At 50.2% G+C, this 15,350-nt stretch overlaps 1 protein-coding gene across 1 annotated transcript in view; it reads left to right on the top strand.

The window, feature by feature from the left end:
• The first annotated feature begins 5,088 nt into the window (after positions 1-5,088).
• LOC149331932 (uncharacterized) overlaps positions 5,089-15,350 on the top strand; it is a 53,720-nt gene continuing 43,458 nt past the window's right edge. The window contains exon 1 of the transcript XR_016285124.1: positions 5,089-5,877. The gene's annotated coding sequence lies outside the window, so the exon portion shown is untranslated. The remainder of the gene's footprint in view (positions 5,878-15,350) is intronic.

A 15,350-nucleotide genomic window follows, 5' to 3' on the forward strand; every position in this document is an offset into this window, starting at 1 on the left:
CATATCTCGGTGGACGCATGAACCGCGCCGTAAGGGAAGGGAGGGAGGGGGGGGGGGGTAAGCGGTGCCGTAGTGGAGGTCTCCTGAATAATTACAAGGAACTTTAGCGGCTAAAGTGGTGAAAGGGGAAAGCGTGAGTGCTGCATTCTGCTACGCGATTGTTCACTGCACATTTTGTTGGTGCATTAATTATGCTTCCCCTTTAGTCCTGTTGTAGCGCTGCCATGGAGTCCAAGGAAAACCACCACCCATTCGCTATGCACAGATGCCCAGCCCTTTGAAGCAAAACTTTTTAAGGAAAGCAAATGGGGCTTTAATTCTCTGTCATCTGGGTGGACACCTGAGCCACACTGTACAGGAAGGGAGGAAGTGTGAGTGAAAGAAGAAAGAGGGACGGTATTGAAGAAAATGAAAATTGTATTTGAGGAAAGGAAATTACGCATTAACTGTCTCACATATCTCAGTAGACACTAGTCGAAAATTGTATTTGAGGAAAGGAATTTGGGCAGTAACTGTCTCACATATTTCGGTGGACACCCGTCAAAATTCCCGTGTGGTGACGCCACCACAATTTGGACCAATCTGAAACGCGGAAAAATACACCTTGCTCATTCGTAAATTGGTTTTTGAGGAAAGGAAATATATATGTCTCTCATATCTCGGTGGACACCGAAACCTCGCCGTAAGGGAGGAAGATGGGAGTGAACGAAGACACCCTAGGGCCATTTCTTTAACCTACACCAGCTACACCAGTGTAGCAAACGTCCAATACCTCCAATGAAGCTTTGCTACACTGGTGTAGCTGGTGTAGGTTAAAGAAATGACCCTCCTATTCACTAGACGCACCATTGTTCATTCCAAACCACCGAGCTGGCATGGTGGAGTGGTAGCGTGCTCGACTCGCACTCGGGAGACCGACTCGCACTCGGGAGACCGGGGTTCGATCCCCAAGCTCGGCCAATTTCTTACTCGGATTTATTTATTTATCTGGTATGGCTAGAAAGGTTAATTAGACTAATTGGTTAAGTAAGCAATTAACTAGACTCAGTCAAACTTACTTCAAAGCATCACTGTACGATCCCTTTAATTGGTTGCATGGTTAGTAGCCAAATACAATTGGCCCCGTTTGAAATTCGCGCACTGTGACGTCACGACCGTTTCGACCAATTGAAAAGCGTGACATTTCTGTCGACAGCTCCTGCTTACAACGATGAGGCATTAAAGGCTTCCGCCTTAATAATTTCGTCACCCTGGGGATCTTTAACGTGCACTGACATCGCATAGCACAGGGGCGCCGTTTGCGTTCCGCCTCTATCGAAACGCCGCCGCCGTGGTCGGGTTCGAACCCGGGTTCTCCGGCTCGGTAGACGAGCGCCTTAACCACTGAGCCACCGCGGCGGGTTATGGGTGGTATAAGCAGCTCAGGACTGGACTCAGGTTTATCTTCGCATTGGTCGACGACAGCAAAGCTTACTAGCAGAAAAGCTAAACAAGGATCTTCAAGAAGACAGCTGCCAAATACGCAAGCTAGCAATTCTCAGAGCAGCGTGCTCATGTCTAATATTCACGCAGTTTACTGAGAGCTCGAAGAAGAGAAAAGACTAAAGAATGGTGCGGTTCGACTATTACTGACCCTGGTTACAGAGCGAAAGCTATGGCGTATCGGCCAAGTATACGCGACTTGGCGTCTGTAACGAGTGCGTTCCGGACTTTGGATAGGCAGCAATGGTTGATGCGAGAGTTTGCTCTAATGAACGCCGGCGGCCTATGTCTTCAGCGCCGCGTTCTTGGCACAACCTTGTCAATGCCTGCAGCCCACATCTATCTCTCATCACCCCATGTACTACCTATAAGCACGATTCAGGCGTCCACTGACCCAGGGAGCCAGTTATGCGCACTTCCTTTCCTTAAAATCATCGCAGTGTAAAACGGCTTCAGTGCCAACGCCAATGAACACAATGAACGCTGACGGCCTATGGGTTCAGTATCGCGTTTCTGCCACAGCGTTGTCAAAGCAAACGCATGCAGCGCACATCTGTCACTACCGCCACGTAGCTTAAAGCACGACTGAGGTGTCCACCGTTCCAAGAGGGCAGTTATTCGCCTTTGCTCTGCTTTCTAAGGTCAAGGTCATTTGGATATCAAATTTGCACGGTCCGCGATTGAAGCCTGAGGTCCCGTAGGAAAGCTGTCGCTTCAAAAATTAGCTGCGGTTCAACTACTGCTGAACCTGGTTAGAGAGTGAAAGATATGGCATATCGGGCAACTAACTATACGCGGCTTGACGTCTGTGACGTTAAGTGCGTTCTGGACCCTGGATAGGCAGCGCGCCCGCCCTGCCACCCTGGTAGGTGGCAGTTAATGGTTGATCACGAGAGTTTGCGCACTCAATGAACGTTGCGGCCTATTGCTGCAGTGCAGCGTGTCTGCCACAACGTTGTCAGCGATAACGCATGCAGCCCACACTCTCTCACCACCCCACGTATGTACCTCAAAGCCGCCGCGGTGGCTCAGTGGTTACGGTTTCGATTCCGGCCGCGGCGGTCGAATTTCGATGGAGGCGAAATTCTAGAGGCCCGTGTACTGTGCATTATCAGTGCACGTTAATGAACCCCAGGCGGGCGAAATTTCCGGAACCCTTCTCTACGGCGTCCCCCATAACCTGAGTCGCTTCGGGGCGTTAAACCCCCATAAACTAAACCAAACGTACCTCAAAGCACGATTCAGGCGTCCACTGGCCCAGGGAGCCAGTTACGTGCACTTTGGTTAATATCATCAGAGTAGAAAACGTCAACGCCAGCGCCAGTGAACACTATGAACGCTGACTACCTATGGCTTCAGTGCCGCGTTTATGCCATAATGTTGTCAATGGCAGCGCATGCAGCGCTCACCTGTGAACTCTCACTTCACTAACGCCACGTAGCTGAAAGCACGACTGAGGCGTCCACTGTTCCAAAGGGTAAAATATGCGCCTCTGCTTTTGAAGCTCCCGCTTAATCAATTTCGTAGCTTAAAGTGCCACTAAGGTATCCACTGTTCCAGGGGGCCATGTAATACGCCTTTCTTTGCTTTCGAAGGAGCCGCTCTTCATCGGTTTCGTAGCGTTAAGCGTAAGGTGTTGGCTTCAAGGTCATAGTGCTGTGGTCCGCGACCTTGGCTTCACATCGCGAAGAGAAGCTTTCGCTTCAAAACTTATCGCCCTACTCATTGTGTTTTAAGTGACAGCGAAAGCTGAAAAAAAAATTGGCTGTGGCTTAGCTAAGGTTAAGCCTGAATATCTCGAAGCGAAAAGGTGCGGCAAGGCGGAGGAGGAGCCGCCCGTGTAGTGAATACGGTGCTGTCTTAGAAGCTTGCTTTAGAGACATGTACTGTGGCGTGCGTTCCTCTCGAGTGTACACCAAGATATGAGAGACAGGCATTTGCTTTCCTTAAAAGCATTTTTCATTTCATTTTCCTTAAAGGCGCACTGACCAGGGTCCGGACATTTTTGAAAAACAAGCCCTCTGCATAGATGAGGCATCGAAGATAACCTCTGCAAAATACTAGAGCCATGCGCGCCCCGAAAAGCTGCGAAAATTCAAATCAAAGCCCGCTCGTTCTTTCCTTCAACAAAAACGTCCCCGCCCCACTACTCTGAACCCCCTTGACGTCATGGGGGTTACTTTCGCTAAAGGCACTCCATTCGTGCATCGTTCTGACTGACGGGAGAACGTTGGGGGTAGCCTTGGCGTCGCGTCGTCTGGTCTGCACAACGCTTTCTGCAGCGCCTTCTGTTTTGCCACATGCCTACAAACCCGCATGAAGGAACAACAACAACAACAACAACAACAACAAAAAAAAACTGCGGAGGGAGCGTACTGCGACAGCCGTGAACCCTAGCCATAAAAAGTAAAAAATAGTAAAATTGAGTGAGTTGGTGAAAGCATGAAATGCAGGACGATGCAGAAGCGTGCGCCGACACGACGAGATGCAGGCCTGACAAGAATGTATATGCAGCGCGTTCGAAACTGTCTAAAGTGCGTAGAGGCGAAAACGTTTTCCGCATCACTTTGCCTATGTGACACTGGTGACGTCACCACTGGATTACGTCACACATAATTGATGACGAAGTAATGACAAACTATTAATTAGTAACCAATTACTCATTAATGACCAAATACTAATTAACTGCTAATTAATGACGCTTAAGCTTCGTCTTTAGGAGTCGAACGCGGCAGCGTGTTGTAGCGCTGCCAGGCAGTCCACGGAACGCCACCACCCGTTCGGCGCGATGCCTTGCTCCCTCCGAAGAAGGATGGAACCAACTCCTCAAAAGGCCAGACAAGAGCATCCAACTGGCACTCATTTCGTGGGCCCAGGAAGTCGCCCCCACCTGGGGGCCACACCATGCCCACCTGCCCTAAATCCCTCCAATCTATGGCAATAAAGTTGTTTCTCTCTCTCTCTCTCTCTCCCTTCGAACGCGGCGCTTTTTGAGGAAAGGAAATGGCGCAGTAATTCTCTGTCATCTTGGTGCACAACCGGACCGCTCCGTAAAGGAAGGAAGGAAGGCCACCACCCGTTCAGCACGATGCCTTGCCCTTTGAACACAACGCTTTTTGAGGAAAGGAAATGGCGCCGTAATTCTCTGTCATCTTGGTGCACAACCGGACCGCTCACTCTAAACTCACACTTAACGAGATCCCGGCTCACTCAAACTCATGGTCTCAAACTCATATAGCTCAGAACTCACTTGAGCTCATTCACACTCAAGATTCATCGGGTAAATCATTTTTTACGACTCACGACTCAACTGGACTCTTTTATCTCGAATGACGGCTCATTGGCCTCACTGACTATTTATGACTCATTTGACTCAGTTTAGCGCGTCTTTTCCCTTTTTGAGAGACTTTTCTTGCTCCTGCCTTTCGCTCGAATGTTTACTTGCCATCCATTCTTTCAGTTTTTTTCCTGCACATATGCACCAAGCTTGCCTTTATCAATCGCATGGATTATTTCCCTCTTTGATGGTCCCTAGGCGCTGATTTGTAGCCAATCTCTACTGAAACGTCCCGTACGAGTCGCTTGTATGGAACTATGGAAATAAGGATTTGATATGATATGGAAAAATACATGGACATCCATATGTTGTCTCTATTAGGTCTATGAACTTTTCATATGATTTTCATATAGCTTCTATATAGTGTGCACGACTTCATATAGAGTCCGTATTCCATAACCTCTATACTGTCTCCATCTGCTCCATACTGACACCATATAATTCATATAGAAATATGTAGAATTATGAGACTCGCCTCAAGAGAACTTTCAGCAGGGGTGGCAGTAGACACAATAGATCTGTTTACTGTGCAGGCAGATACTTATTTTGTTGCTAACTGCCAAAGCTTGCTGTTTAGAGCGCGGACAAAAGAGCCCAATGGCATGATCGGACGCCGCGCACCCCACTTCTCTAGTTTCGAAACCGAAACCCAGTGTTGTGCGGCGGCCGGCCAGTAAAAGACGTGTAGGATAGAATGTCCAGGGGACGCTGTGTGCATCTTTATATTCTTCGGGAGACATTGGCTTGGCATCATTTGCATTATACCAGGACTATTAACAGACACGGTAGAGTAGACGTCCGCGTTCCGCGTGCATCGAACGTACTGATATCGCTGGAAAGCAGTGAAGTTGGTTCAGTCAGTCAGTTAAATGGCATGCTGAAACACTGCATTGGTGAACCTTCTGATCGGTCGGGCGCCCCGCAAGAGACTGCCTGGTGTTGCGTGTTGCTTGTGTGTGAATCACTGCGACTACTAAAGCCATGGACGACCGTGCAAAAGAACTTGGCGACGTCAAGTGGGTGATCCGCGTCTTGATTGTCAACAGCGGCCCTACCAGGTATGCTACCTTAGTGAAAGACTATCGTGCTACACAGGAGGGCGGACCGATGCTCTACATTGGGTTTGATTATCCAGACTGCCTGAGCTTTCTTAGAACCTTCTCTCGTGTAGCGCACTGGGGACGACGTGCTCATCAGCGCAAAGCTCAACGAAAGCGTTCGCCATGTACAGACGATGGTCCAAGCTCAGAATGCTCGCGAGACCGTCCTGCGTCCTGTAACGCGTCCAGCACGGGAACGGCCCAGCGTTCCGCAGCTTACGGAAGCCATGCTGGAGAACATACTGAAGCTCATGAACGAAGGCGATGTGACGGCCCTACCAGTTATGCTACCTTAGTGAAAGACCACCGTACTAAGGAGGGCCGTCCGATGCCGTACTTCAGTTTTGACTATCCAGACTACCTGAGCTTTCTTGGAAGCCTCTCTCGTGCGGCGCACTGGGGAAGACATGCTGATCAGCGCAAAGCTGGACCAGAGCGTTCGCCATGTACTACAGACATTGGGCCAAGCTCTGAAGCCTCGCGAGCCCGCCCGGCGTCCTGGAGTGCGTCCACCACTGGAACAGGCCAGCGCTCCGCAGGTTCCGGACGCCATCCTGGAGTGCATACTGTAGCTAATGGGCGAAGATGATGTGCACGAACGCGTGATACAGGACGCATACTATCCGCGCTACGGTACGTCGCTGGGCGTTGAGCAGTACGGCTTCACATCTCTGGAAGACTGCCTGGCGTGGGTCCGATTGGCGGCAGAGAATGAGGCAAGCCTGCTACAAGCTATAATTGCAGCGTTGGCGCAGTACCCGGAGGTAATTTACGCGCCACGTTTCGCTGAGGCGTCTGCACGTGAGCGAGGCCGTTCGTCGACCACGATAACCGTAAAGCTGTTGCGCCGCTGCCGCAAACTGTTCCGCGTGCAGAACGACTCTTTGTGAAATTTCATCCTCCAGCCAGACGTCTATTCAGCCGCCGTGTTACCGCCTCCGGAACCTCTGCCTGCCAAGTCTGCTCTGCGTTTGACCGGCATGTGTGCTAGCGCCGGCGTACTGACTGTGGCTCTGTTGGGCGTCTATTTGAACGAAACCCGTAGATTTAAGTTAGTAAATAATTCGAAGTCTCTTGAAGTCGAGTGTGGTGATTTTCGTCGATGATTTTTTTAGAGCGCAGCTCTGGCGCCCGTTTCTGCGTTTCGCGACATCGCCGTCGCCGTTGTCCGCTGTAACTAGCAGTGGACGCCTTACTTCGAGAACAGTGGACAGCTCAATCGTGGTTCAAGCTATGTGGAGGTAAAATTGGCAAATTGGTTTTTGAGGAAAGCAAATGAAGCAGTATCTGTCTCACATATCTCGGTGGACACCTGGACCACGCCGTAGGGAAGGGAGGAAGGTGAGAGTGGAAGAGAGAAAGTGGCGCCGTAGTGGAGGTCTCAGGAATAATTTTGACCACCGGGGATCTTAACGTGCTCTGACATCGCTTAGCACACGGGCGCCTTTTGCGTTCCGCCTCCATCGAAACGCGGCCGCTTGTCGGGTACGAACCCGTGTACTCCGGCTCAGTAGACGAGCGCCTTAACCACTGAGCCACCGCGGCGGGTTGCTGTAGTGATATATGTGCGCTGCATGTGTTGGCATTGACAACGTTGTGCCAGAAACGCGTCGCTGAAGCCATTGTGCGGGCTCCCTGGGTCAGTGGACGCCTGAATCGCGCTTATTGGTAGAAGCCGCCGCGGTGGCTTAGTGGCTATGGTGCTCGGCTGCTGACCCAAAAGACGCGGGTTCGATCCCGGCCGCGGAGGCTGCAATTTCTTTGGAGGAGAAATTCTAGAGGCCCGTGTACTGTGCGATGTCAGTGCACGTTGAAGAACCACAGGTGGTCGAAATATCCGGAGCCCTCCACTACGGCGTCTCTCATAGCCTTAGTCGCTTTGGGACGTTAAATCCCATAAACCAAACCAAACCAAACCAGAAGCCATAGGCGCTGAAGCGCAGTGCGCATAACTGGCTCCCTGGGTCAGTGGACGCCTGAATCGCGCTTATAGGAAGTACGTGGGGTGATGAGAGAGAGATGTGGGCTGCATGCGTTACCGCTGACAACGGTGAGCGAACTCTCGCGATCAACCATTAACTGCCATCTGCCATGGTGGCAGGGTGGGTGGGGAATTTAATGTAGATATGAACACAAACAGGAATTTCTTACCGTTTATGCGGGACAACATCCAGTTCCTCTCGCTCGTAACGCCTCCCATGGCTGACAACCTCGCGAAATACTTGCACAGACCTTGTATTTGAGAACCAGGCACTGGTGCAGCAAGTCGAGCATATATGTATATCTGTCTATTTCTCTGACCACAAAGCTTGCTTGATGACAGTCAATAACTGTTAGTGGAGTGTTTCTTGAAGAAGGAATATGCGTGAAAAATAAGTTGTCTGTAATTGTACATACATGTCTTGCTCCAATTCATTGCCTCAGTCTATAGAAAAACGAGCAGCTGACGAGCTGTGCCGAACTTTCGCATTAGGAAGGGTAGCGGATCGGGCTAGTTGGTGCAGTTTTGACATTTTTCGAAGCGCTAAAACAACAAGGACGCAGAGGGAACAGACAGGGACGAGCGCTCGTCCCTGTCTGTTCCCTCTGAGTCCTTGTTGTTTTAGCGCTTCGAAAAATGTCAAAATCGCTTTTGGAAGTAACGTAATCGGCGATAATTTTTTTCATGGGTGTTTAACGTCCCAAAGCGACTCAGGCTATGAGGAACGCCGTAGTGAAGGGCTCCGGAAATTTCGACCAACTGGGGTTCTTTAACGTGCACTGACCACACACGTAACACGGGCCTCTAGAATTTCGATGGAGGCGAAATTCTAGAGACCTAGCGTAATGTGGCAGGAGAAAATGAATGAATTAATGAAAATGGATTGGCTAGGTTGGGTGGTGTAAATTAAATTGGTTTTTGAGAAAAGGAAATGGCGCAGTATTTGTCTCGCATATCTCGGTGGACGCCTGAACCGCGCCTTAAGGGAAGGGAGGGAGGTGTTGGCAAGAGGTGCCGTAGTGGAGGTCTCCTGAATAATTTCGTCACCCTGGGGATCTTTAACGTGCACTGACATCGCATAGCACAGGGGCGCCTTTTGCGTTTCGCCTCTATCGAAACGCGGCCGCCGTGGTCGGGTTCGAACCCGGGTTCTCCGGCTCGGTAGACGAGCGCCTTAACCACTGAGCCACCGCGGCGTGTTATGGGTGGTATAAGCAGCTCAGAGCTGGGCTCAGGTTTATCTCCGCATTGGTCGACGACAGCAAAGCTTACTAGCAGAAAAGCTAAACAAGGATCTTCAAGAAAGCTGCCAAAGACGCAAGCTAGCAATTCTCAGAGCAGCGTGCTCATGTCAAATATTAACGCAGTTTACTGAGAGCTCGGAGGAGAGAAAAGACTAAAGAATGGTGCGGTTCGACTATTAAGGCGAAATCCTTTAATGCCTCATACTGTCGTTAGCAGACGCGTCGGCAGCCGTGTCGACAGACGCGTCGGCAGGAATGTCGACAGACGCGTCGGCAGCCGTGTCGGCAGACGCGTCGACAGACGCGTCGGCAGCCGTGTCGACAGACGCGTCTGCAGGAGTGACGACAGACGCGTCGGCAGCCGTGTCGATAGACGCGTCGGCAGATTCGTCCGCCTTTCGGCGTCACTGCTCAAAAGGCTCAAGGTTCCAGCTTGAATAAAGGCGCGTCAAGTGAATGCATGGGCTTCATAAATAAAATAAAAGGAGTAAAGTCAAGAAAAGGGAAATAAAAATAAGGAAACAAACAAAAATAAAAGCAAAATAAAAAGATGTGAAAATAAAAATAAAAAATAATAAAATTAAGAAAAGGAGCAAAAACAAAATAAGAAATATGAAAAATAAAAAAAAGTAAATAAAACAAACAGTGGCCAGGAAACGCTTTCGCCTTGCAGCACTTTAGAGACCAAAGTGCACCATGAATTTTTTACTGACCCTGGTTACAGAGCGAAAGCTATGGCGTATCGGCCAACTATACTCCGTCTCACAAGCTGTTTGCAGCACTACGAAAGGTACAGCTCTCTCGTCCAATCAGGATGGCGCGCACTACATTAGTGTGTTCCTACGCGCCTGTGGTTCGATCCACCTGATGTCCAGGTGGCTTCTTTCTACCTCTAGCAGGTGGCGCGTGATGTCTTTTTATTCTTTTTTTGGTTTGTTTTTGGACAGGCGGACGCCCGTTCCAAAGGGACTAGCCCCACTTTTTTTTTTGTCGCAACCTGTTCTCATCAGTTCCTCTGTTGTCGCGTCGCAGTAAATTTCAGTAATCGTGTCATGTGCATATAAATTTATTTACTCCAGCGTGCCGAGGCAGCCGAGTGTCGATGGTGGCGAAATGCAAAACAAGCCCATGTGCTGCGCGAGAGGCAACGCACGTTAAACGGGCTCGATCATCTCATCGTCCTCATAACTCAAATAAAATATGCCTACCCTGGCGTCGCAGCTCCGCTATCTGGCGCAGGTACCGGCGGCGACACTGCACAATGTGCGTCGCTTCGATTAACATCTCATTCCGAGAGCGCTTCTTGTATCGGAAGCCGAGTTTCTTCAACATCCTCTGCATTGTCGCTGCGGACACGGTCGGTAGCGTTTCGTCCTCTTCGAAATGCGCAACAACCTTCGCGATAGTTGGAATTTCCCCTCTCTGGAAAAAGGTGTGTACCACCCTTCGCAACACGCTCAGGTCAAAATCGTCAAGCTTCTTCGTCCGCTCGCGGCCTCTTCCGCCAGAACGCTTCTTCGGTGACAACACTCGGCCCGCGTTCAACGTCTCCGTTGTGCACCAACGTTTCTATAAACGTTGTCAACGTTGTTGTCCACTTGTAAAGCGTTCGCTCGCTCACCTGCGTGAGTTTTGCCGTCCTCTTGATGAGCGCATTTGTACTCCAACTGCCCCCGCACTCAACGCGAAGCGCTTCAAGAACATTTAAAGCCACCTGCTTCGCCTGCTTGGGGAAACAGCGCACTGTCGGTGTAGAGCAGACAGGAGACACAACAGACTCGACCGACGCCATGTTGGAAAGTGGCGACGCATCACTACCTCGCAGCAGGCCTCCGCAGAGCTGTGTCCGTACGGGCTTTGTCTGGTAATTTCACCAGTGATTGAAAGTTGTTGTTGTTGTGACTGAGAGAAGGATGAAGAGGAAATTGCACGGGCCTGCGACTGGCTCTAGTCAAGCCACCACCGCTGCCACGTGCAGATAGAGGAGAGTTAAAGATCACAGGAAAGAGAAAAAGGAAAGAAAAGACGCGCGTCGCAGCAACAACTGCGTCCGCCGGAGCGGACGCTGCTCAAAAAGAAGCGGCCGAAGCCGCGCTCGCCGAAGCGAGACACTCCCTACCATTTAAATATAGCTGTCCAAATCATGTTTTTAGTTGCAATGCTTATTGTTTTGATTAATAGTCATACACTCCTCAAATATTCGAGGGACTATTTTCTGCGTTTCTGCAGCCCTGATTGGACGAGAGAGCTCTACCTTCCGTAGTGCTGCAAACATCTTGTGAGACGAAGTATATACGCGACTTGGCGTCTGTAACGAGTGCGTTCCGGACTCTGGATAGGCTGCAAGGGTTGATGCGAGAGTTTGCTCACCAAATGAACGCCGACGGCCTATGGCTTCAGCGCCGCGTTTCTGGCACAACCTTGTCAATGCCTGCAGCCCACCACATCTCTCTCTCATCACCCCTCGTACCTATAAGCACGATTCAGGCGTCCACTGACCCAGGGAGCCAGTTATGCGCATTTCCTTTCCTTAAAATCATCGCAGTGTAAAGCGGCTTCAACGCCAACGCCAATAACACAATGAACGCTGACGGCCTATGGGTTCAGTGCCGCGTTTCTGCCAGAGCGTTGTCAAAGCAAACGCACGCAGCGCACATCTGTCAGTACCACCACGTAGCTTAAAGCACGACTGAGGTGTCCACTGTTCGAAGAGGGCGGTTATCATAGAGTTTCTTACTATTACCTAGAGGGAAAGCTGGCAAGCCGTCTATGGGAGTTTGCATGGAGACCCCACGTGACCACCTCAGCCACCATGGGCGCTCAAAGCATCATGGGGCGGTGAGCTACTTGTTGCGGAACTGTAACTTTTGGCCAAAAAATAATAAAAAAATAAAGCTGTTTGATAGCTACAAACGTCCTAACATTCAATATCTTGTCTAATGATTGCAACAAACGAGCAGAAAAGCATTTAAGTGCAAAGTTTGCCTAAAATAAGACATGACTAGCTTTCCTATTGGCCAAGTGATGAACACTAAAAAAACTAATATTTCGTAATTAACAGGCGCACTTTTAAAAGTAAATATGTTTTCAAAAAAAAAATGTTGTTGTTTAGATACTTTAAGAGGTTTTTTAATGGCATTTCGGAAGAGTAAAACCTTTTATTGGCGTCGTGTGTCGTCGCGTCTTCACTACTATGGCTTTTGCACACTGCGTTCGCGCGAAAGTCGTCTGCGCACACACGAACTACGTTTTCGGAATGAAACGCCTTAGTACTGCCACTCTGTGTTCCCGAAAAACTACGACTGTGCCGCAACAAGTAGCTCACCGCCCCATGATGCTTTGAGCGTCCATGTCGGCAGAAGTGCAGCGCCGCCAGCTTTCCCTCTAGGTAGTAGTAAGAAACTCTATGGCGGTTATGCGCCTTTGCTTTCCAAGCATACGCTCCATTGGTTTCGTAGCTTAAAGCGCGATTAAGGTGTCCACTGTACTAGGAAGCCAGTTATGCGCCTTTACTTTGCTTTCGAAGGTCAAGGTCATTTGAATATCAAATTTGCGCGGTCCTGGATTAAAACCTGAGGTCCCGTAGGGAAGCTGTCGCTTCAAAAATTAGCTGCGGTTCAACTACTGCTGAACCTGGTTAGAGAGTGAAAGATATGGCATATCGGGCTACTGACTATACGCGGCTTGACGTCTGTGACGTTAAGTGCGTTCTGGACCCAGGATAGGCAGCGCGCCCGCTCTGCCACCCTGGTAGGTGGCAGTTAATGGTTGATCGCAAGTCTGCGCACTCAATGAACGTTGCGTCCTATTGCTGCAGTGCAGCGTGTCTGCCACAACGTTGTCAGCGATAACGCATGAAGCCCACATTCTCTCACCACCCCACGTATGTATACCTCAAAGCCGCCGCGGTGGCTCAGTGGTTATGGCGCTAGGCTGCTGGCCCGAAAGAGACGGGTTCGATCCCGGCCGCGACGGTCGAATTTCGATGCAGGCAAAATTCTAGAGGCCCGTGTACTGTGCAATGTCTGTGCGCGATAAAGAACCCCAGGCGGTCGAAATTTCCGAAACCCTTCTCTACGGCGTCCCTCATAACCTGAGTCGCTTCGGGGCGTTAAACCCCCATAAACTAAACTGAACGTACCTCAAAGCACGATTCAGGCGTCCACTGGCCCAGGGAGCCAGTTATGCGCACTTCCTTTGGTTAATATCTTCAGAGTAGAAAACGTCAGCGCCAGCGCCAGTGAACGCTATGAACGCCGACGGCCTATGAATTCAGTACCGCGTTTATGCCATAATGTTGTCAATGGCAGCGCATGCAGCGCACACCTGTGAGCTCTCACTTCACTACCGCCACGTAGCTTAAAGCACGACTGAAGCGTCCACTGTTCCAAAGGGGAAGGTATGCGCCTTTGCTTTTGAAGCTCCCGCTTCATCGATTTCGTAGATTAAAGTGCGACTAAGGTATCCACTGTTCCAGGGGGCCAAGTTATGCGCCTTTGCGTTGCTTTCGAAGGCGCCGCTCTTCATCTGTTTCGTAGTTTAAAGCGTGACTAAGATGTTCACTTGAAGGTCATAGTACTGCGGTCCGCGACCTTGGCTTTATATGGCGTAGTGAAGCTTTCGCTCCAAAACTTATCGCCATTATCAGTGCCTTTAAGTGACAGCAAAATCTGAAAGACCCCTCAAACCCTCCAGAACGCCTAATCTCGACAGACACCTCATTACTCAGATCCCCCGGGGCAACATTCTCCTTGATTTGGAGGCAAGTTGCGACACACGAGCGTCTCAAGGACGCCACCGCTTATCTCGCAGAATTCTTCGTACGACTATCAGTGTAAAAAAAAAAAAAATCAGAGGGCAGTTAAGACAGGTTACGTACTGTGAAGGCGAAAACACGTGTGTCATCGGTAGTTTGACATCGACGCGTTTTGCACACTGAGAAATCTGAGAAATGAAACGAAGACGCGCATCCGAACGCTGATTCTACGAACGCTGAGTCCACATAGGTCCGATGAAACACTGGGACACACTATTTGAACACCTGTCGCGAACTAGCCTCAAAAGTAAGAGACGTATGCTATATGCAGCCTGGTTTGGTTTGGTTTATTGGGGTTTAACGTCTCAAAGCAACTCAGGCTATGAGGGACGCCGTAATGATGGGCTCCGGAAATTTCGACCACCTGGGGTTCTTTAACGTGAACTGACATCGCACAGTACACGGGCCTCAAGAATTTCGCCTCCATCGAAATTCAGCCGCCGCGGCCGGGACCGAACCCACGTCTTACGGGCCAGCAGCCGACCGCCTTAACCACTGTGCCACCGCGGCGGGGCGCCAGAAATCTTATGACCCCATGCGCAACTGTGCACGACGAACGGTTCCGTCACAATTTTGATATGAAAATTAGGTTTTGAGGAAAGGAAATGCGCAGTAGCTGTCTCGCATTTCGCTGGACGACAGAACGACGCCTTAAGGAATGAGGTAGTCAGGGAAGGCGTACAGTTGAAGTATAGGTAGTCAGCGCGAATCCCTGTCGCAAGCTAGACTCCAACAATGCTAGCACATGTACTGAGCTGTATGCAACGAGAAATCATAAGGCACCGCCCTGAACTCTGTGCGGGAAACGATTCTTCATAATTTTGGTACGAATTTAGTCGGGAAATCTGGCGCCATGTTGAGGAGAGCCAGTGTGGGGTGTATATAGGCGAATTAGCATATAGTGAGCATTATCGAGTAGGGCACAGGGTTATGTAAGGCTGCCGGCATCGTCGTTTCAGCGGACGCGGTGGTTGCGACGCGCGCGTCTTTTCTTTCAATCTTTCCTCTCACATCTTTCAATTCTCCTCTGTCCGCACGAGGCAGCAGTTGTGGTTCAGCTGAGCCAGTGTGAAGGCCCGTGCACTTTCCATTTCATCCTTCATTCAGTCGTAACAACTAGCATGCACATGACTGTCTGAAATGGCGGTGTTCGGGTTGTTGTGGGCGTTTCTTGCTATAATTCCTCCCCGAGGTCGTCGTGCGTGGAGGTCCGGCGCATCCAGCGCCCACTTCTGTTAAGGTAAAGGGGTAATGCCCGATGTTGCTACGGCCTCTCGTTTGACCAGTGAACGGCTCCCGGTTTGTCGTCTTGCGTTGTCGCAACCTCATAAGCAGCAAGATTTCACTCGGAAACAGAACGCAGCAGCACGTCGCAACATTTCGCGGCAAC

Source organism: Amblyomma mixtum, chromosome 8 (genome assembly GCF_055824585.1).
Source record: "Amblyomma mixtum isolate Tamu chromosome 8, ASM5582458v1, whole genome shotgun sequence".
NCBI classification, from domain to species: domain Eukaryota; kingdom Metazoa; phylum Arthropoda; class Arachnida; order Ixodida; family Ixodidae; genus Amblyomma; species Amblyomma mixtum.